Genomic DNA, 24,034 nt, shown 5'->3' with positions numbered 1-24,034 from the left:
CTCTCTAGCATTAATAATAAATGCTCTTCCACGTGCAGATCCGTTATTCTTCTCTGGATTCGGGCACTGGATCTTATAATGACCCGGTTTCCCACACCCATAACAAGTAACAGTGGCCAAGGCAGTTCTATTTGCATTGGTGGCAGGAGTCTTGGTGCCATTGGTATTTGTAACAGGAATCCTACAATCTTCAACAAGATGATGAAATGTCCCGTTCTTATTGATTAAAAACGTTCCATATTAATTGATTTCGTTGCGAGGTTTTGACCTCTATATGAGACATTTTTCAAAGACTGCATTCATTTTAAAACAAACCATAACCTTTATTTCATCAATAAAGGTTTAAAAAGCTTTACGTAGATTATCAAATAATGATAATCTAAAATATCCTGTTTACACACGACCATTACATAATGGTTTACAATACAAATATGTTACAACAAAATAAGTTTCTTGAATGCAGTTTTTACACAATATCATACAAGCATGGACTCCAAATCTCGTCCTTATTTAAGTATGCGACAGCGGAAGCTCTTAATAATCACCTGAGAATAAACATGCTTAAAACGTCAACAAAAATGTTGGTGAGTTATAGGTTTAACCTATATATATCAAATCATAATAATAGACCACAAGATTTCATATTTCAATACACATCCCATACATAGAGATAAAAATCATTCATATGGTGAACACCTGGTAACCGACATTAACAAGATGCATATATAAGAATATCCCCATCATTCCGGGACACCCTTCGGATATGATATAAATTTCGAAGTACTAAAGCATCCGGTACTTTGAATGGGGTTTGTTAGGCCCAATAGATCTATATTTAGGATTCGCGTCAATTAGGGTGTCTGTTCCCTAATTCTTAGATTACCAGACTTAATAAAAAGGGGCATATTCGATTTCGATAATTCAACCATAGAATGTAGCTTCACGTACTTGTGTCTATTTTGTAAATCATTTATAAAACCTGCATGTATTCTCATCCCAAAAATATTAGATTTTAAAAGTGGGACTATAACTCACTTTCACAGATTTTTACTTCTTCGGGAAGTAAGACTTGGCCACTGGTTGATTCACGAACCTATAACAATATATACATATATATCAAAGTATGTTCAAAATATATTTACAACACTTTTAATATATTTTGATGTTTTAAGTTTATTAAGTCAGCTGTCCTCGTTAGTAACCTACAACTAGTTGTCCACAGTTAGATGTACAGAAATAAATCGATAAATATTATCTTGAATCAATCCACGACCCAGTGTATACGTATCTCAGTATTGATCACAACTCAAACTATATATATTTTGGAATCAACCTTAACCCTGTATAGCTAACTCCAACATTCACATGTAGAGTGTCTATGGTTGTTCCAAAATATATATAGATGTGTCGACATGATAGGTCGAAACATTGTATACGTGTCTATGGTATCTCAAGATTACATAATATACAATACAAGTTGATTAAGTTATGGTTGGAATAGATTTGTTACCAATTTTCACGTAGCTAAAATGAGAAAAATTATCCAATCTTGTTTTACTCATAACTTCTTCATTTTAAATCCTTTTTGAGTGAATCAAATTGCTATGGTTTCATATTGAACTCTATTTTATGAATCTAAACAGAAAAATTATAGGTTTTGATAATGCTAAAAACGAACATATATTTCATAGCATTATTCCTCAAGAAAGACAAGCTTTTAGTTGCAATTGTTCTATTTACAAGTGATATTCGTTTAAATAATAAAAGGTGAAGACAAAAGACAGATTCGACGAATTGAAGACGCAAACGACCAAAAAGCTCAAAAGTACAAAAGACAATCGAAAAGGTTCCAATTATTGATAAGAAACGTCTCGAAATCACAAGAGTACAAGATTCAAAACGCAAAGTACAAAATATAAAATTGTACGCAAGGACGTTCGAAAATCCGGAACCGGGACTAGAGTCAACTCTTAACGCTCGACGCAACGGACTAAAAATTACAAGTTAACTATGTATATAAATATAATATAATATATAATTAATTATATTAATTATATATATATTATATATATATATTAAAAACCGTCGGCAGCAAGAAACTCCAAGGGTGTGAGCTGTAAATACATCTCCGCGACTCGCGGAGTTTTAAGGGCATTTTGCCGCGAGTCGCGGAGCCCCAATTTTCAACTCTGGCTATAAAGCCAACCGAATTCTGATCAAATTTCATCATCTTTTTTCTTCCTCTTCATACGTAAATATATTTATATTTATAATTTATATTTTAATTTTAATTTTAATTCTAATAATAAGGGTATGTTAGCGAATGTTGTAAGGGTGTAAGTCGAAATTCTGTCCGTGTAACGCTACGCTATTTTTAATCATTGTAAGTTATGTTCAACTTTTTATATTAATGTCTCGTAGCTAAGTTATTATTATGCTTATTTAAAACGAAGTAATCATGATGTTGGGCTAATTACTAAAATTGGGTAATTGGGCTTTGTACCATAATTGGGGTTTGGACAAAAGAACGACACTTGTGGAAATTAGACTATGGGCTATTAATGGGCTTTATATTTGTTTAACTAAATGAAAGTTTGTTAATGTTAATATAAAGATTTACAATTGGGCGTCCCTATAAATTACCATATACACTCGATCGGACACGATGGGCGGGGTATTTATATGTACGAATAATCGTTCATTTAACCGGACACGGGAATGGATTAATAGCCACTAGAATAATTAAAACAGGGGTGAAATTACATTCAAGGGTAATTGGTGTAATTGTTAACAAAGTAGTAAAACCTTGGTTTACACGCAGTCGATAACCTGGTGTATTCATTAAACAAAGTATTAAAACCTTGTTACAATTCGAATCCCCAATTAGTTGGAATATTTAACTTCGGGTATAATAATAATTTGATGAGGACACTCGCAATTTATATTTATGACTGATGGACTGTTATGGACAAAAACCAGACGGACATATTAGATAATCCAGGACAAAGGACAATTAACCCATGGGCATAAAACTAAAATCAACACGTCAAACATCATGATTACGGAAGTTTAAATAAGCATAATTCTTTTATTTCATATTTAATTTCCTTTATTTTATATTTAATTGCACTTCTAATTATCGCACTTTTATTTATTGTTATTTAATCGCACTTTTATTTATCGTACTTTTTATTTTATCGCACTTTTATTATTCGCAATTTCATTATCGTTATTTACTTTACGCTTTAATTTAAGTCTTGTATTTATTTTATATTTTACATTAGGTTTTAACTTCGACTAAAATCTTAAAATCGACAAACCGGTCATTAAACGGTAAAAACCCCCCTTTATAATAATAATATTACTTATATATATGTTTGTATTTTTATAAAAGTAAACTAATATAGCGTTGAGCTTTGTTTAAAGATTTCCCTGTGGAACGAACCGGACTTACTAAAAACTACACTACTGTACGATTAGGTACACTGCCTATAAGTGTTGTAGCAAGGTTTAAGTATATCCATTCTATAAATAAATAAATATCTTGTGTAAAATTGTATCGTATTTAATAGTATTTCCTAGTAAAATTTAATAACTATTTCGTACCCCCACGCTACCACATCAAGTATTTTTGGCGCCGCTGCCGGGGAAAACTCTTAAAAGCCGGAAGCGCAACGCTAATATAAAAAAAAAAAAAAAAGATTTTTAGTTACTTTTATTAAAAGTCGCTTTTGTAAAAATACGTTTTAATTATTGAAAAATATAAAAAGAAAAACAAAAATATTAGTATTTTTAAGATTTTGTTAAATATTTAAGTTTTATAAGTTTCTTTATTTCTATTTTAGTTTATAAAAATATAAGTTTATTTTAAAATCTTTTATTTATTTTTAAAAAAAAAAAAACAGAAAACAGAAAATAAAAAAAAAATAAATAAATAAAGAAAAACGCGTAATAAGATAAATCTGTCAGCTCAAATTCTGAACCCCGCGACTCGCGGGGTTTTCCTCATTAATCACCGCAACTCGCGGAGCCACTCTGACAGGCGACAAGGAAGCCCTAATCGAGCATTAATTACGGGATATTATTAATTATAATTATTATTTAACCTAATTACTATTATTATTATTATTAGTTTTAGTTTTATTTTTACTTTTTATTAATTTATGTATTTTGTTTAATTAGTTTTATTAAAATTGTAAAATTAGTAGTTTTATTAAATAATAATATAAAAATAATATTTTTATAAAAATTATACTTTTTACAACTTTTTGTATATTTTTATATTTTGTACCTTTTTAATCGTTGTAGCGTAATATTTGTATTTTTAGCTCATATTTAATTTTAAACTTAGTTTTTGCTATAGTTATTTTTACTCCTAGATTTTTAGGCTTTGCCGTAAAACTCCTTAAGTGCTTTTTCTTTAGACTAAGATTTAGGTGCTTTAGAATTTTGCGACGCCTTTTTAAGTTTTAGTTTCTTTTTAAGTTATTTCCATTTGGGATTTAGTTTTTCCTTGTAAGCTTTAATATTTTTAGACCTTTTACTATGTATCAATTATCATTCCAATTAGTAATCTCAATTTGCGATTATAATTTTAAGTTAGTTGTAGTAATAAGGTTAGGTTAGTAAAGTATTTTTTTAAGTTTTTATAAGTTTCTTTTATTTTTCCGTCACCTTTTATTTTTCAACCATTTTTCTTTTTCGACCTTTTTCGACGAACTCTTTTTCTCTCTTATTTCTCGCTATTCTAGTTTTAGGACTTAGAATTTTTTCTACTTCTTATCTAAATTTCTTAAAATTACGAAAATTTATTTTAAGTGGTTAAATTGATAGACATCAAAATTTTCTGGTTCGTAGTAATAGTTGGATTTGTACGTGGACCGGGTTATTGGAGCCAAACAGTCCTCAATTATATTGAGACCAAACGAATCCTGCCCCTCTGCTGCATCTTTTGGCTATTCGAAACGTGGGCAAAATCAGAAAAGTCTATTGATTGGATAACTTATTATAATTTTTCTTTCCTTTTAAAAACTAATAGGATATTCAGTGAATGTTCCGAGCAAGACGTTCATCACCTTTTGTACGTTCACCACCTGTAACTCGATCAAGACATCGTTTAACAAATATAACCGCCGTTGATTTTTCTTTAGAATCGTCATCCAGTCGACCAAGTACTTCAGTTCAAATTTCCGATAATCCATTTTTTGAACCCAACCTCACAATTGAGAATCCAGAGAATATTCAGGAACGGTTCGTAGATCCTGAACCATTAAACTTTCCTCCGGAACCACCAATCATTCAAACAGAGATTGTTGAGGAACGAACCATTAAATCAGAATCATCTAGTGATACCGATTCAACAAATTCAATTATGGAGAATCTGGAACCTTTAAGTATGGAAGACCGAATGAGAGCTAAACGCACTGGCCAAGGTCACGCAATTACTCATCCAGACATTAATGCGCCAGATTATGAAATCAAAGGACAAATTCTACACATGGTGACTAATCAATGCCAATTTAGTGGTGCGCCGAAGGAAGATCCAAATGAACATCTACGTACCTTTAATAGGATCTGCACACTATTTAAAATCCGAGAAGTGGAGGATGAACAGATATATCTCATGTTATTTCCCTGGACTTTAAAGGGAGAAGCCAAAGATTGGTTGGAATCGTTACCTGAAGGGGCGATCGATACATGGGACGTTTTAATTGATAAATTTCTTAAACAATTTTTTCCTGCATCTAAAGCCGTAAGACTTCAAGCAGAAATTGTTACGTTCACACAGAAGCCAAATGAAACTCTATATGAGGCGTGGACAAGATATGGAAAGTTATTAAGAGGATGTCCGCAACATGGTTTAGACACCTGTCAAATAGTACAAATATTTTACCGAGGATGCGACATCACTACAAGAAAAGACATAGATATAGCAGCTGGTGGTTCTATTATGAAGAAAACCGAAACTGATGCTTACAAAATTATTGATAATACTGCTTCCCACTCACATGAGTGGCACCAAGAAAAAGATATCATTAGATCATCTAAAGCAGCTAGAGCTGATTCTAGCCATGACTTAGATTCCATTTCCGCAAAGATAGATGCTTTCGAGAGACGAATGGAAAAGATGACTAAAGATATTCATGCTATACGAATTAGTTGTGAGCAGTGTGGAGGACCACATTTGACAAAAGATTGTCTCAGTATTGAATTAACAATGGAACAAAGAGAGAATATTTCATACATAAACCAAAGGCCTGGAAATAATTATCAGAATAATTATCAACCGCCAAGACCGATTTACAATCAAAACCAGAATTATAACCGAAATATTCCATACAACAACCAACAAGGTCCTAGCAATCAACAAGTATCCAATAATACTTACAATCAGCAAAGACCGAATTTTCAAAACAAACCACCACAACAAACCGATGATAAAAAGCCGAATTTAGAAGATATGATGACGAAGCTAGTTGAAACTCAAACGCAGTTTTTCACATCTCAGAAACAAACCAATGAACAAAATGCTCAAGCATTTAGAAATCAACAAGCTTCTATTCAAAATCTGGAACAAGAAGTAAGTAACCTAGCAAGGTTAATAGGTGAAAGAAAACCGGGAAGTCTACCTAGTGATACAAATGCTAACCCCCGGAATGAAACAGCTAAAGCTATTACCACAAGAAGTGGTACAACACTTAAACCACCTGAAATACCTGTAACTTCTGATGAAACTATTCCTACTCCACAAGAACCACAACCTGATCAAGATAAGGAAAAAGAACCGGTAGTTGAAAAGGTTAATGAAGATAACACAGTTAAGGATAAACCTTATGTTAAACCATACCAACCACCACTTCCTTACCCAAGTAAAATGAAGAAAGAAAAACTTGAAGCCGAGCAATCCAAATTCTTGGATATATTTAAACAGATAAATGTAAATCTTCCTTTCATTGATGTGATTTCAGGAATGCCAAGATATGCTAAATTCTTGAAAGATCTAATCTCAAATAGAAAGAAAATGGAAGAACTCTCGGCTGTTACTATGAATGCTAATTGTTCAGCAGTACTGTTGAATAAGATACCAGAAAAACTATCTGATCCAGGAAGTTTCACAATTCCATGTTTTCTGGGTAGTCTTAGTTCAATAGAAGCATTGGCAGACTTAGGTGCTAGTATAAATCTAATGCCGTATTCACTATACGCTAAACTAGACCTTGGAGAATTAAAACCAACCAGAATAAGCATACAACTAGCCGATAGATCAATAAAATATCCTAGAGGGATAATGGAAAACATGCTAGTTAAAGTTGGTACTTTAGTATTTCCAGTAGATTTTGTTGTTTTGGACATGGAAGAAGATTCTCAAGTTCCTCTCATATTAGGAAGACCATTCTTAAACACGGCTAAAGCAATGATAGACGTGTTCGGTAAGAAATTGACCCTAAGTATAGAGGATGAGAGTGTTACCTTTTCAGTTGATAGAGCAATGCAACAACCACAATCTGCAGATGATACATGTTATTATATTCAAACTATAGATGCACATGCAGAATTATTAGAAGAATTTCCAGAATTACAAGGAACAGGAGAATGTTCTTTAGGAGAAGGTAATGAACCAATTGATGAAGCTGAAATGTTAGCTACACTTATAGCTAATGGATATGAACCAACAACAGAAGAAATTCAAATGCTAAAAGAAGAAGACAGATATCGATATAAATCATCGATAGAAGAACCTCCGAAATTAGAGTTAAAGCCACTTCCAAACCATTTGGAATATGCTTATTTACATGGTGAATCTGAATTACCTGTAATAATATCGTCTTCTCTTACTGAAAATGAGAAATCACAACTCATTTCTGTGTTGAAAGCTCATAAACCAGCCATTGCATGGAAGATTCATGATATTAAAGGAATAAGTCCTTCGTATTGCACACATAAAATCCTTATGGAAGAAGGTCATAAAACGTATGTGCAACGCCAACGAAGACTAAATCCTAATATGCAAGATGTAGTTAAAAAGGAAATTATTAAACTGCTAGATGCAGGTTTGATATATCCAATTTCTGATAGTCCATGGGTAAGCCCAGTTCAATGCGTGCCTAAGAAGGGTGGCATGACTGTCATTACAAATGAGAAAAATGAGCTTATTCCTACTAGGACTGTAACAGGATGGCGTGTATGTATTGATTATAGAAAATTAAATGACGCCACCAGAAAAGATCACTTTCCCTTACCTTTCATAGATCAAATGTTGGAAAGATTAGCCGGAAATAGTTACTATTGTTTTCTAGATGGATTTTCCGGATATTTTCAAATTCCAATAGCACCCGAAGATCAAGAGAAAACCACATTCACGTGCCCTTATGGTACGTTTGCTTACAAACGCATGCCATTTGGACTTTGCAACGCCCCTGCAACCTTTCAAAGGTGTATGATGGCGATTTTTCACGACATGATAGAAGAATGCATGGAAGTATTCATGGATGACTTTTCAGTCTTCGGTGATACATTTAAATCATGTCTAGTTAATCTGGAACGAATGCTAATTAGATGCGAAAAATCAAATCTAGTACTTAATTGGGAGAAATGCCATTTCATGGTTAAAGAAGGCATCGTTCTTGGACATAAAATTTCAAAAGAAGGAATTGAAGTGGATAGAGCTAAAGTAGATGTAATTGCTAAACTTCCACATCCCACCAATGTTAGAGGAGTTAGGAGTTTTCTAGGGCATGCCGGTTTTTACCGACGTTTCATAAAAGATTTTTCTAAAATTGCCACTCCTATGAATAAACTCCTAGAAAAGGATGCGCCATTTATCTTTTCAGATGAATGTATCAAATCTTTTAATATTCTTAAAGAAAAACTCATTAATGCGCCGATCATGATAACACCAAATTGGAATCTACCATTTGAACTAATGTGCGATGCAAGTGATTTTGCAATGGGAGCCGTTTTAGGACAAAGGATTGAAAAACGATTTCAACCTATATATTATGCTAGTAAGACGTTACAAGGAACACAAACGAACTATACAACTACTGAAAAAGAACTCCTTGCTATTGTCTTTGCTTTTGACAAATTTCGATCATATCTCGTTCTAGCAAAAACGGTGGTCTATACCGACCATTCTGCTCTTAGATACCTATTTTCAAAACAAGATGCTAAACTAAGATTAATCCGTTGGATCTTACTCTTACAAGAGTTTGATATTGAAATCCGAGATAAAAAAGGAGCAGAAAATCTCGCCGCTGATCATCTTTCTCGTCTTGAAAATCCCGAATTAGAAGTTCTGAATGAATCGGCCATACAAGACAACTTTCCTGATGAATATCTATTGAAGATAGATTATAAAGAAATTCCATGGTTTGCAGACTATGCAAACTACTTAGTTTGTGGATTCCTTGAAAAAGGATTATCGTACCAAAGACGAAAGAAATTCTTCAGTGATATAAAACACTATTTCTGGGAAGATCCACATCTGTTTAAAAGTTGTCCCGATGGAATAATACGCCGATGTGTATTTGGAGATGAAGCTAGTAAAATTTTAAACCATTGTCACACAGGACCAACAGGAGGGCATTATGGGCCTCAACTAACAGCAAGAAAAGTTTATGATGCTGGATTCTATTGGCCTACAATTTACAAAGACGCACACCTTTTTTGCAAATCCTGTGATGCATGTCAAAGGGCCGGAAGAATAAGTCAACGTGATGAAATGCCACAAAATGTCATCCAAGTATGTGAAGTATTTGACATTTGGGGTATTGACTTTATGGGTCCATTTCCAAAATCTCATAATAATCTATATATACTCGTAGCCATTGATTATGTATCTAAATGGGCGGAAGCACAAGCTCTCCCAACTAACGATGCACGAGTTGTAGTCAACTTTTTAAAACGTCTTTTTGCAAGGTTTGGAACACCGAAAGCTTTAATAAGTGATCGGGGTACTCATTTCTGTAATAATCAACTTGAGAAAGTTCTTAAAAGATATGGAGTAACTCATAAAATCTCCACCGCATATCATCCACAAACAAGTGGACAAGTTGAAAATACCAACCGAGCTTTAAAACGTATTCTAGAGAAAACCGTAGGATCAAATCCGAAGGAATGGTCCATTAAATTGGAGGATGCACTCTGGGCTTTTAGAACAGCCTACAAAACTCCAATTGGAACCACACCTTTTAGACTTGTTTATGGAAAAGCATGTCATCTTCCAGTAGAAATTGAACACAAAGCATTTTGGGCTTTGAAGACATGTAATCTTGATTTACATAAAGCCGGACGTCTACGATTAAGTCAACTAAACGAATTAGAAGAATTAAGACATGAAGCATACGAAAATTCGTTAATCTATAAAGAAAGAACGAAAAAATGGCATGATAAAAGAATCAGAAGTTCAAAAGAATTTAAAGAAGGAGACAGAGTTCTTCTTTTCAATTCACGATTCAAGCTATTTCCTGGAAAATTGAAATCAAGATGGTCTGGACCATTCATAGTCAAAAGAGTTTTCCCATACGGAACGATAGAATTGATAAATTCAAATGGGATTGAATTTAAAGTTAATGGTCACAGAGTTAAACATTACATACATGGTCCGATGGAAGTCGACAACGAAGTTAATCACAATTTCGACACCACAGCTAACTAAGTGTGGGGAGAATCAAGTCTTTAAAGGATAATATGTATTTCTGTTAGAATTAGATTGTCTGTTTTTGTGTAGTTCTCGAAAATGGAACACGTATGGTCTTTCCCTAGCAGATCCTAAAGAACTAGTCTTCTCCCCCCATTCTGAATTTTTATTTTTTTTAGGTTTTTACGAAATGAAGACTGCCTGTGAACTAAACCATGGTCTAATGCTACACGCTTTGATCACTAAAAGAAATAATGATATACTACCAAGTGAATTAGTATCAGTAATCAGAGAAAGAATGGACGGAGTTAGAAAAGGATCCAGATGCGAAGATAATAAGTTACAATTTGGTAAAGGAAAATCAAAATCCGCAGCGAAAAGAAGAGCACGACACCTAGAACGATGTCACAAATGCGGAAAATGGTCACATGGAGGTAAATGTTCAAATAATCAAACCTATTCAAATACCGAATTTGTTACTTTATGCAGAGACGGACCGTTCATATGTTTAGAAGAAAAGACAATGAATGCTCGAGGTTACGCCTATGCAGCCATGGAAAATCAATTAAACCGACTATCTTATGAATATAATAGATCATATAACTAAGAAATCTATTTCACAGGTATGTCTGTACAGTTTTTATTTTTTTTTTATTTTTTTTTTAACCTTTTGATAATAAACGCTAATTTGTTCGCTAAAAAGTATTAAATTGGTATTAAATAAAATTAGGTTTGGCGACCGAAATTATTGATATTGTTCAAAAATTTATTACATCACTGCGAAATTTAACGTTTATTCTTAAGGTATAAATATCTTTAATCAATCAACCCAAAATATTTCAAAAATTCGTCATGAGTTAAATTAGGTCTTGGAACCGAAATTACTTTACCGAAAAGAGGGGCGCATATTTTTGATAATATTTGATTGATTAAAATGGGATAAAAAGCCAAAAAGATTTTTAATTTTATTTTTACCATGTTTTTAAAATTAATCTTAAATTAATATTGTAAACTTTGTAAAAACAATATTTTTAAAATTATAAATATTTGAAAAATTAATATAAGTTTGGTATGAATTTATGAATTTTTAAATTAAGTTTGGTGTGAATTTTTAATTTTTAAAATATGAAATTTTAATTTTATGCATTTCAAATTTTAAGTTTGGTGTGAATTTTTAATTTTTAATTTTTAATTTTGAATTTTATATTTAAGTTGTGTGAATTTAAAAACAAAAATTTACTTTATCTCATTAAGTTAAGAATATGATTTTTAAAAATTCGTCGTAAGTTGAAGACTAGGTCTTTGAACCGAAATTGCTTTACCCGAGGGAGGGACGAGAACTTTTATTATCATTATTTTTAATCTTATTGATTTAAAGTATGCCAAAAACATTGAAAAAACCCAAAAATCTTAGCTTTTAAAACAATCGCTACAAAAAGACAAATTTTAAAATTTTGTCGAAGGACGGACTAGGACATCGATCCGAAACGACCTCGTCCTAAATAACAAGGGAAACAAAATTTTAAAATTAAATACTTAATTGATTTATAAGTTAAAGATGATAAAAAAAAAAAAAAAAAAAAAAAAAAAAAACCAAACTCCGCGACTCGCGGAGTTTGAAGTGCAAACCTCCGCGACTCGCGGAGGGACCAAAACACAGAAAAAAAATAAAAATAGCTGAACGATCAGTATACTCAAAAACACAAAAACACCCCAAAATAACAGCGAAAAAGAACCCGAAAACCACCGAAAATCACCCCCAAAAATCTCAATTTTTAACCGTTAATCACCAAATTTTTTGCTAAAATCATGTTGAGAAGGATGATATCTAAGAATTACTCAAGAAAAACGGTAAATTTCTACACCTAAACACCATTTAATTCGAATTTTAGTGTTCTTGAGCTATTTTTCCCCAATTTGATTTTGATGCTTTTTAGTGTAATTAGACTTAAATTGTTTATGTATTATGCTTGTATAACCTAGATTGATGCTGTTTAACATGATTAGAAGCCTTAAACTTCAAATTTTGAATAATCTAGGGTTTGTGTTCTTGAGCAATTTGGGGCTTTTTGATATAAACAGGTTATGGCCGATTTTTGTCATGAATTGTTGCTAAATTGAGTAGTGTAACATGTCTAGGTAGTTAAATGATCCAAACTTTGAGCCTAAACATGATTTTGAGAATTAAAGTGGACTTTTTCAAGTCTAAAATTCATGAACTTGATTTTTGAAAGATAATGCCATTTGAGACTTGTTTATTTGCTAGTAATGATTATTTTGACATGTTATTTGAGTTGAATGCTTATGAACTTGGCGAAAATTTTCGTATATGCTTATTTGAAAAAGTGTAGATTTGATAAAAATGTGAAAATAAGCTTAAGTTTGATATAAATTGATAATGTCATTGTAATTATTTTGATTGATGATTTTGCTGACACTAATGCATATTTGGATGCACAAAATTTGTGTTTGATGTGTTTTGCTGAATGAAAGGGGTGAATCTTCATCCCAAGCCCGCCATGCTCCTGCTGAGAATTTGGAACAACAGGAGGTAGATAACTACTACAAGCAGGATGTACCTCATCCAGTCATGACCTTTTCCGATATGCATTTGGAAGAGTTGCACCCGAACCTGAGATTTGACAGACTTTGGATAGATTATCCAAAATATCAACGGGGTTTGCATACTCTTCATTCCAAGGTTGTTGAGGTACCGAGGGTCATAGAATGGGGACCCTTGGAAGCTGTAGAATTGGCCGGGCCAATTAGGGAATTACTTGTACAGAGGTATGGTAATTCTTCTTTTAATGACTGGATATGTTTATTCACCATACGCAGACCTGTATATAAAGTATGGTGTGAAGAGTTATTATGTAGTATAGAGTTGAATGATCGGGTAGGTAGTTTAACCGATCGTTCTTTTATTAGATTTTTGTTAGGCGGTTCGATGCGCCACATGTCTTTACTGGACATGGCTCAGGCTTTACGTATATATACGCCTGAGGAATTAGCGTCTGCCGATTGTAGAGGATTGATACTAAACGGTAGAAAGATAGATGAGAATTTTGATACACACGGTGTGTGGAGTCAAATGACAAGCCATCACCGTTTCAAAGGGGGAAACTACTCTTATTTGGATATAGATAGAGCCGAATTAAGAGTGATACATAGGTTTTTAGCTAATTCGATTACACAAAGGGGTAAGAACAAAGAAAAAGTAAATGAACAGGATTTGTTTTACCATATGTGTATTCGAGACCCACACAGCGCTGTAAGTATACCATATTGTGTGGGTTATTATTTATCAGCTATGGTTCGGGGGATGCGTCCACATAGCATAATAGGAGGTGGTATTTTTATTACTTTGATTGGTGAATATCTCGGTGTGGATATAAGTCGGGGGGGATTATTACTAGAAGAGCCGGAACCCCGCGACACTATAGGTTTAAATGTATACCATGGTGCGAAAGTTTTGAAGCGGCGAAATAACGCCGCAGTACGATACCATGGTAGACATCCACAGGTGGAGAGAAACCAGGAACAAGGTAATGTAGGAGGGGGGAATGAGATGCAAGAAATGCATAGGTTTATAGCTTCTCAGGAATACGAAAATGCTAGACAGAGAGCATTTGAAGATTGGCAAGTTCATCAGAACCAGATCATAGCGCATTGCCAACATATAGGTAGAAACTATATTCCTACACCGAAACCCGTCTTCCCTCCTTGGTCGATAGAGATGCAGCCACCATATCCTACGTATGACCCTGCCGAAGCATTCTATAGCACTTATGGTTATGCGTGGAACCCCTATTGGTATCAATATCATCCTTAGTTTACTTATTTTTTTTTATTTTGTAATTTGTAATTATTGATACATTTAATATTTTTGTTAATATTGTAATCATTTTTATAATTATCTAACTTTTATTCTTAGATTTTAATAATTTTTGAATGTGGGGTAATATACCAAACTTCAAAAATATGTATATATGTTTGCAGTTTATCTTATGTACACAACAGGGTAAAACAACGCATTTTCAAAGACTGGCATTAAGTTCAGCAAAAGCAACTAATTTTGACGACAAGATGCAAAATACATGTGAAATAACAACAAGACGGAATGAACAAATGATGTGCACCATTTATCATTCAGCAAACAAACGCCAATATATTTGGAAACTTTGGTAAAAATTTAATCATTTTCACACAAATCACCCTCAATAATTTAAATTGTTACGGATTTCTTGCAAATGAGGGCATTGCAAGATCTTAAGTGTGGGAAGGGATTAAATTCTTTCGGATTTTAAAATTTTTATATTAAACACTTGGTTACCATTAAAAATACTAGTAAAGCAGTAGTTGTATTAGAATCTAGTGCTCTCTGATAAAAAAGAACAGCCCTAGTCTTATATACTGACTACCCAATTCTAGTAAAATTTTTCAAAATTTTCAATTAAATGAATTAAAATCATGTTTATACATATTTATGAACGATAAAACTAGGTTTTAACACCGAAATTATTGTTACCTCGGAAAGGACATAAATTGAGAAACAAACTAAAATGTTAAAATTCATTTAAAATGGAATAGAGGACGATAAAAAGGAAAATAAAAGCCAAGTGTGGGAAAATTTACCAAATTATTTTAAACATATGTCACATATATCTGTAACAAATAACTGAAAATACTTTTGCTTTGGACTAAACTAAACTGTTTTACCCAATGAAAGAAAAGAAGAGATGGATCTACACGATGAATCAATTCCATCATTAAAAGGAAGTAAATTCTTCCGAAAAAGAAACGCGCTTCTTGATTTAGGTCATGAAGTTGTCGTTCAGACCAGCTGTAGGTTGACGAAAAATCTAGAAAAGTCATCACTAAAATCAGCAGGAAATCCACGGACCTCAACATCAAACAGGGTCGCCAAGTGGTCAGATTTATCCTAACCATGAGAAGGATTTATCTCGTACAATGGGGGGCACCATGTAAATTAGCTGGATAAGACTAATGAATCAGATCCCCAGAAAGGATAATCTCCTTAAAGATTAAAAATCAGCTTTTAAGACTGATATTACTCAATCCTAGAGATTGACCTTAAAGATTGAGAATTCAAACTCATGGAATTCAATGATATCTAAACTCGAGCTTAAACGAGAAAATATTTTGATCAAAATTATAAACCGATTTGTTTTCTGAAAACCCTATTTTCAATGCGTTCATTACCATTGAACGTAAAATCCTAGGAATTCACCTGGAATTCATTAGGTCACCTGAACTAAATCGGGTGTCAACCGTAAGAACGGTGGTTGCATAACATGGTCAAAGACAGGACCTTGTGTCAAACCGACAAATTATAAGGGTGAGCTTTACTATTGCTCCTACCAAGGATAGTAATTGCGTCCGACACGTTATAGACCATAATCAAAAGCATGTCACGGGACATTGCCTTAACAGTTGCTTGTTCAACGCTTTCCTTTACAACCGGACGGTAGTTTGCCGAAAGGTAATATACGGAACAAGTAAACTGGACGTGTTGCTTTCCAAATACAAGGTTAGCAAGTGGGTGACACAAAACCGCAAGTTTTGAGCTAAAATTTTCAAATCTGAAACCCACCAAACCCACAAAAATATTTTGCAAACACCGGTAAAGGGTTATTCCGGAAAACTTATCTAGGGTAAAAACTAGATTTAATTTTCAAAAGATCAAATGTTTTCATAAAGACCCAATTTCCTTAATGGATCTAAATTTTTAGAGTCATGTGGGACTGTAAACCATATCGTTACTACCATTGTTTATACCGCCGTATAGAAATCACTGATGTACAAAGTGTGAAGAATAAAGAAGTGATTCTAGTATTTCAAGACGATATTGCTTGAGGACAAGCAACGCTCAAGTGTGGGAATATTTGATAATGCTAAAAACGAACATATATTTCATAGCATTATTCCTCAAGAAAGACAAGCTTTTAGTTGCAATTGTTCTATTTACAAGTGATATTCGTTTAAATAATAAAAGGTGAAGACAAAAGACAGATTCGACGAATTGAAGACGCAAACGACCAAAAAGCTCAAAAGTACAAAAGACAATCGAAAAGGTTCCAATTATTGATAAGAAACGTCTCGAAATCACAAGAGTACAAGATTCAAAACGCAAAGTACAAAATATAAAATTGTACGCAAGGACGTTCGAAAATCCGGAACCTGGACCAGAGTCAACTCTTAACGCTCGACGCAACGGACTAAAAATTACAAGTTAACTATGTATATAAATATAATATAATATATAATTAATTATATTAATTATATATATATTATATATATATATTAAAAACCGTCGGCAGCAAGAAACTCCAAGGGTGTGAGCTGTAAATACATCTTCGCGACTCGCGGAGTTTTAAGGGCATTTTGCCGCGAGTCGCGAAGCCCCAATTTTCAACTCTGGCTATAAAGCCAACCGAATTCTGATCAAATTTCATCATCTTTTTTCTTCCTCTTCATACGTAAATATATTTATATTTATAATTTATATTTTAATTTTAATTTTAATTCTAATAATAAGGGTATGTTAGCGAATGTTGTAAGGGTGTAAGTCGAAATTCTGTCCGTGTAACGCTACGCTATTTTTAATCATTGTAAGTTATGTTCAACCTTTTTATATTAATGTCTCGTAGCTAAGTTATTATTATGCTTATTTAAAACGAAGTAATCATGATGTTGGGCTAATTACTAAAATTGGGTAATTGGGCTTTGTACCATAATTGTGGTTTGGACAAAAGAACGACACTTGTGGAAATTAGACTATGGGCTATTAATGGGCTTTATATTTGTTTAACTAAATGAAAGTTTGTTAATGTTAATATAAAGATTTACAATTGGGCGTCCCTATAAATTACCATATACACTCGATCGGACACGATGGGCGGGGTATTTATATGTACGAATAATCGTTCATTTAACCGGACACGGGAATGGATTAATAGCCACTAGAATAATTAAAACAGGGGTGAAATTACATTCAAGGGTAATTGGTGTAATTGTTAACAAAGTAGTAAAACCTTGGTTTACACGCAGTCGATAACCTGGTGTATTCATTAAACAAAGTATTAAAACCTTGTTACAATTTGAATCCCCAATTAGTTGGAATATTTAACTTCGGGTATAATAATAATTTGATGAGGACACTCGCAATTTATATTTATGACTGATGGACTGTTATGGACAAAAACCAGACGGACATATTAGATAATCCAGGACAAAGGACAATTAACCCATGGGCATAAAACTAAAATCAACACGTCAAACATCATGATTACGGAAGTTTAAATAAGCATAATTCTTTTATTTCATATTTAATTTCCTTTATTTTATATTTAATTGCACTTCTAATTATCGCACTTTTATTTATTGTTATTTAATCGCACTTTTATTTATCGTACTTTTTATTTTATCGCACTTTTATTATTCGCAATTTCATTATCGTTATTTACTTTACGCTTTAATTTAAGTCTTGTATTTATTTTATATTTTACATTAGGTTTTAACTGCGACTAAAATCTTAAAATCGACAAACCGGTCATTAAACGGTAAAAACCCCCCTTTATAATAATAATATTACTTATATATATGTTTGTATTTTTATAAAAGTAAACTAATATAGTTTTGAGCTTTGTTTAAAGATTTCCCTGTGGAACGAACCGGACTTACTAAAAACTACACTACTGTACGATTAGGTACACTGCCTATAAGTGTTGTAGCAAGGTTTAAGTATATCCATTCTATAAATAAATAAATATCTTGTGTAAAATTGTATCGTATTTAATAGTATTTCCTAGTAAAATTTAATAACTATTTCGTACCCCCACGCTACCACATCAGGTTTATAGTCGGAAAAATAAGTTACAAGTTGTTTTTGTAAAGGTAGTCATTTCAGTCGAAAGAACGACGTCTAGATGACCATTTTAGAAAACATACTTCCACTTTGAGTTTAACCATAATTTTTGGATATAGTTTCATGTTCATAATAAAAATCATTTTCTCAGAATAAAAACTTTTAAATCAAAGTTTATCATAGTTTTTAATTAACTAACCCAAAACAGCTCGCGATGTTACTACGAAATCCGGTTTTACGGTGTTTTTCGTGTTTCCAGGTTTTAAATCATTAAGTTAGCATATCATATAGATATAGAACATGTGTTTAGTTGATTTTAAAAGTCAAGTTAGAAGGATTAACTTTTGTTTGCTAACAAGTTTAGAATTAACTAAACTATGTTCTAGTGATTACAAGTTTAAACCTTCGAATAAGATAGCTTTATATGTATGAATCGAATGATGTTATGAACATCATTACTACCTTAAGTTCCTTGGATAAACCTATTGGAAAAGAGAAAAATGGATCTAGCTTCAACGGATCCTTGGATGGCTCGAAGTTCTTGAAGCAGAATCATGACACGAAAACAAGTTCAAGTAAGATCATCACTTGAAATAAGATTGTTATAGTTATAGAAATTGAACTAAAGTTTGAATATGATTATTACCTTGTATTAGAATGATAACCTACTGAAAGAAACAAAGATTTCTTGAGGTTGGATGATCACCTTACAAGATTGGAAGTGAGCTAGCAAACTTGAAAGTATTCTTGATTTTATGTAACTAGAACTTGTAGAATTTATGAAGAACACTTAGAACTTGAAGATAGAACTTGAGAGGGATCAATTAGATGAATAAAATTGAAGAATGAAAGTGTTTGTAGGTGTTTTTGGTCGTTGGTGTATGGATTAGATATAAAGGATATGTAATTTTGTTTTCATGTAAATAAGTCATGAATGATTACTCATATTTTTGTAATTTTATGAGATATTTCATGATAGTTGCTAAATGATGGTTCCCACATGTGTTAGGTGACTCACATGGGCTGCTAAGAGCTGATCATTGGAGTGTATATACCAATAGTACATACATCTAAAAGCTGTGTATTGTACGAGTACGAATACGGGTGCATACGAGTAGAATTGTTGATGAAACAGAACGAGGATGTAATTGTAAGCATTTTTGTTAAGTAGAAGTATTTTGATAAGTGTATTGAAGTCTTTCAAAAGTGTATAAATACATATTAAAACACTAAATGTATATTGTAACATCCCGCCTTTTTCCGTTTACTTTCCGTTTATTCATTTTTAAAGTCCGTTATATATTTATAACATCTCCCGTTGATACGTGTTTTAAATTATCTCGTTTAGGTAATTCACGCACCCGATTCAAACTTGAGGGGCTAAACTTGCCAAGATGCCAATTTGGTGACTAGGTCAAAGGGGTCAACCCTTCCTCCTTCATTCATTCATCCCCTCTTTCCCTAATTCTTTCTTCTTTTTCTCTCAACACCCAAATACAAAGATTCATCATCTAAATTCGGATTAGGAAGCTAGCAACAAAACAAATTACTAATTCGTGATCCTTGCATCTTCTTCTTCGATTCCATACCGATTTCATTACATTTGGGTAACTTTCTAAAATCACTAAATTTTGTGTTCTTGATGTTTTTAACTTATAAAAGTGTTAATTAGTGTCTATGGCTCAAGTCTAACATGAATATATGATTTATATGCTCGATCTCGTTGTTTTAGTGTAACTAGCATGAACTTGAATTTTGGTGCGTTGTTCTTGAATTTTGGATGATCATATGTTGTTAGATGTTAAAAGTTGATGTTTTAATTGTGTTACTAGCATCACTAGCTTCAATTTGATGTATAGGTTGCTTTAGAAAACTTCATGAACTTGATTAATGATTTTGGTGAATTTGGGTTGGGGTTTGATAAGCTTGAAATGGACTTTTGATGCTTGGAATGACATGAGATGTTATTAGTAAGTGTTAGGTTGTATTGTATGCTTGATTACCTTCGAAACAGCATATCATTCATGTAAATTGGTTGCCCGAATCATTGAATTACATTTATGAACTTGTATGCGGTTAATGATGAGCATTAAATGCGGTTTTGGTTGTTGTAAGTGTTGAATTGATAGACGAAATGTGTTTAGTCGTTTTCCTCGTCAAAATACCTTCCCAACGGTGTATGATGCATGTTCTAGGTGTTTTCGGTTAGCAAATTGTATTTGTTTGAGTTTTGGTTCGTGCACTTGAGAGTTGCTGTAAACAGTCCTGGATACTAATCTGGACGCCGTCCAGCCTTTTGGACGCCGTCCAGGATTTCAAACTTGGACGCCGTCCAGCCTTTTGGACGCCGTCCAGGCTTTCAAACTTGGACGCCGTCCAGGAATTTTGGACGCCGTCCAATATGCCTGTTCTGTTCTGTTTCGTTTTACCATTTTTCGAAAAATGTTTACTATGCTACGCACCTCCGATTAACATGAAACTTGACTAACATGCTTATATACGATTAAAAACCTCAGAAAAATAGTTCGGGACCCGACCCGAACGTGTTGACTTTTTCGTTGACTTTGACCCGACCAAGTTTGACTTATAGCCAAACTTAACCGAATACTTATGCAATATCTCTAACTTGCTTCTATACTTGTATCTTGCATGAAAATTGACAATTTGATTCACATGCTACTTAATCGAGTCGTAAAGAGCCATAGGACTAATTGAACATCCTTGACCAATCGCGTTTACCATTATTGATACAACTTACTTGTTTAGGTCAAGACTAGCATTGTTCTTTGCACACGTTTACTTGTTGAAGTACTTTATTACTCGTGCACTCAAGGTGAGATCATAGTCCCACTTTTACTATTTTGAATTTACATTTGGGATGAGAAAACATAAACGTTTCTTTTTACTAAGTGAACACAAGTACAGGAAAACAGACATTCCACATACGAGTTTAGAACAAAATCCTCAATTCAATTATCATTAGTTACACTTGCCGGGTGTAAGCGTGAACTTATGTTATGTGGATCCATATGGGTTTGACAAACCCTCATTCAGACGGTTCGCTACCGTCTACGAATGAAATATATTTTCGAGAATCAGTGTATGTTCTAACACTAAGGTGATGGGGTTCAATGGGAGAAATGTTAAGCATTGATAATTGGGTGCTCGTGAAACAAATTTTGGAATGGTTAACTATTATTTCGATGTTGCAAATCTTGTGGTACAATCTACTTATTTACTCACTTACTTACTTAAACCTACGATTTCACCAACGTTTTCGTTGACAGATTTCTATGTTTTTCTCAGGTCTTTGAACGATATGTGTTACATGCTTCCGCTCATTATTTTGATACTTGCTTTGGATGTCGAGTATTTATGCATACATGGAGCATCTTTTGGCTACTTTTAAATTATGTCGCATAGGTTTCATTTGTACTTATAACTTTGTAACGTAACTTTTGGATGAACAATTCTTGTAAACTAGGGAACAATCTTTACTACAACCGGCATATAGACTTGGAGTAGGAATTACTTGACTACTTGTGCATTTATACTCGATCTCTTCTATTCACATCTAACTCTTATTCTACCTTAATCTCACGTGGTTGATTTGATTGACACGCTACCTTGACTATATGAAATGATGTCGAATGCACATATGAATCAGGGTAATATAATTTCCGGGTTTATATTACGGTGACTCATATGAACATTCCGACATTATGACATAAAGAATTTAAGGCGAGTCAAGGAAAAATTTCCTCTTTATCTTGATTTCCATATCACGATTAGTATTATTGATAATACTAAACAACGGTATTCTTGTGTCATGAAGGAACAATGGCTCACCAAGGTCAACCCAATACTCCTTCCGAAACTCTCGAACAAGCTCTTCAACGAATGATAACCACCGCTGTGGGTGCGGCCGTGGCCGATCACTTTTCCAACAACAATAATCATGGAGATGGTAATTCAAACGAGGGGTGCTCCTACAAGAACTTCATGGGGTGCAAACCTCCCACTTTCGATGGAACCGAGGGACCGGTTGCTCTCACCAGATGGTTTGAACAAACGGAAGCCGTTTTTAACATAAGCGGTTGTCGAGACCAAGATAAGGTCAAGTTTTCCACCCTCTCTCTCACCGGTATTGCTCTCTCATGGTGGAACACGTATGTACAATCAGTGGGTATCGATGAAGTCCACGCACTCTCTTGGACCGAATTAAGAGAAAGAATGATCACCGAATACTTTCCGTGCGACGAGACTCGAAGGTTCGAACAGGGGCTAAGAAATTTACAAATGGTCCGGAATGACCTTGAAGCTTATAATCAACGGTTTGCTGAACTAATCTTAATGTGTCCAAACCTCATGACTCTCGAGTCCCTAAGAGTTGAACTTTACATGGATGGCCTTCCGAAGAGCATTCAACACAGGGTAATGTCATCCAAACCCGCCAACCTACAAGAGGCTTTAACGGTGGCTCACCAATCTATAGAAACGGTGGATGAAATTGAATCACCGGCACCAACGGCCGAGGACCAACCGGTAACAACAAAAGAAAATGGGAAGCCTCTTAATCCAGCAACTACAACAGCAACAACTTTGCCAAGGAACCTTTCACCTCCGTCGGCAAGAAAAGTTATGCTGGAACTCGACCTTTTTGTAACAAATGCCACAAGCATCACTTTGGTGAATGTGGCAAGCTAATTTGCCACCGGTGCCAGGGAAGTGGTCATATTGCCAAATATTGTGGGAGTATCGCCCCCGTCAGTCAAAAGGGGCCCAATGTACCAAAAACGGGTGTTTATTTCGAATGTGGCCAACCGGGTCATTTTAGGAATGCGTGTCCAACGAAGAAAGCCAACCCCAACACGCGCGGCCGAGCTTTCAACATCAACACCGAGGAAGCCCGGGATGACACTGAACTAGTCACGGGTACGTTTCTTCTCAACAATTCTTATGTCTCTTGCTTATTCGATTCGGGTGCCGATAAATGCTTTGTATCCAAGACTTTCACTCATTCTTTTAGCACTCCACCTATTCCATTAGATACCACTTATACCATTGAAGTGGCTAACGGAAAACTATTAAGTGCCGACACATATTACCGGGGGTGTACGTTAAACATTTTGGGTAAGGAATTTGAAATTGACTTGATACCCATGGAACTAGGAAGCTTTGATGTAATAATCGGTATGAATTGGTTAGTCAAAATGAAATCTCACATCCTTTGTGATCTTAACGCAATCCGAATTCCTATCGAGAATGGTGAACCTTTGATTGTTTATGGCGATAAGAGTTGCACCAGACTCAACCTCGTTTCGTGCCTTAAAGTTAGAAAACTACTCCGTAAGGGTTGTTTTGCGATCCTTTCCCACGTTAAGAAAGTCGAGTCCGATGAGAAGCATATCGATGATGTGCCAATTGTTAGTGACTTTTCCGATGTATTTCCCGATGAATTGCCGGGTCTTCCACCTCATCGACCGGTAGAATTCCAAATCGATCTT

The sequence above is a fragment of the Rutidosis leptorrhynchoides genome, chromosome 7, assembly GCF_046630445.1.
Source record: "Rutidosis leptorrhynchoides isolate AG116_Rl617_1_P2 chromosome 7, CSIRO_AGI_Rlap_v1, whole genome shotgun sequence".
NCBI classification, from domain to species: Eukaryota; Viridiplantae; Streptophyta; class Magnoliopsida; order Asterales; family Asteraceae; genus Rutidosis; species Rutidosis leptorrhynchoides.
Note: the sequence above shows the minus strand (reverse complement) of the source record.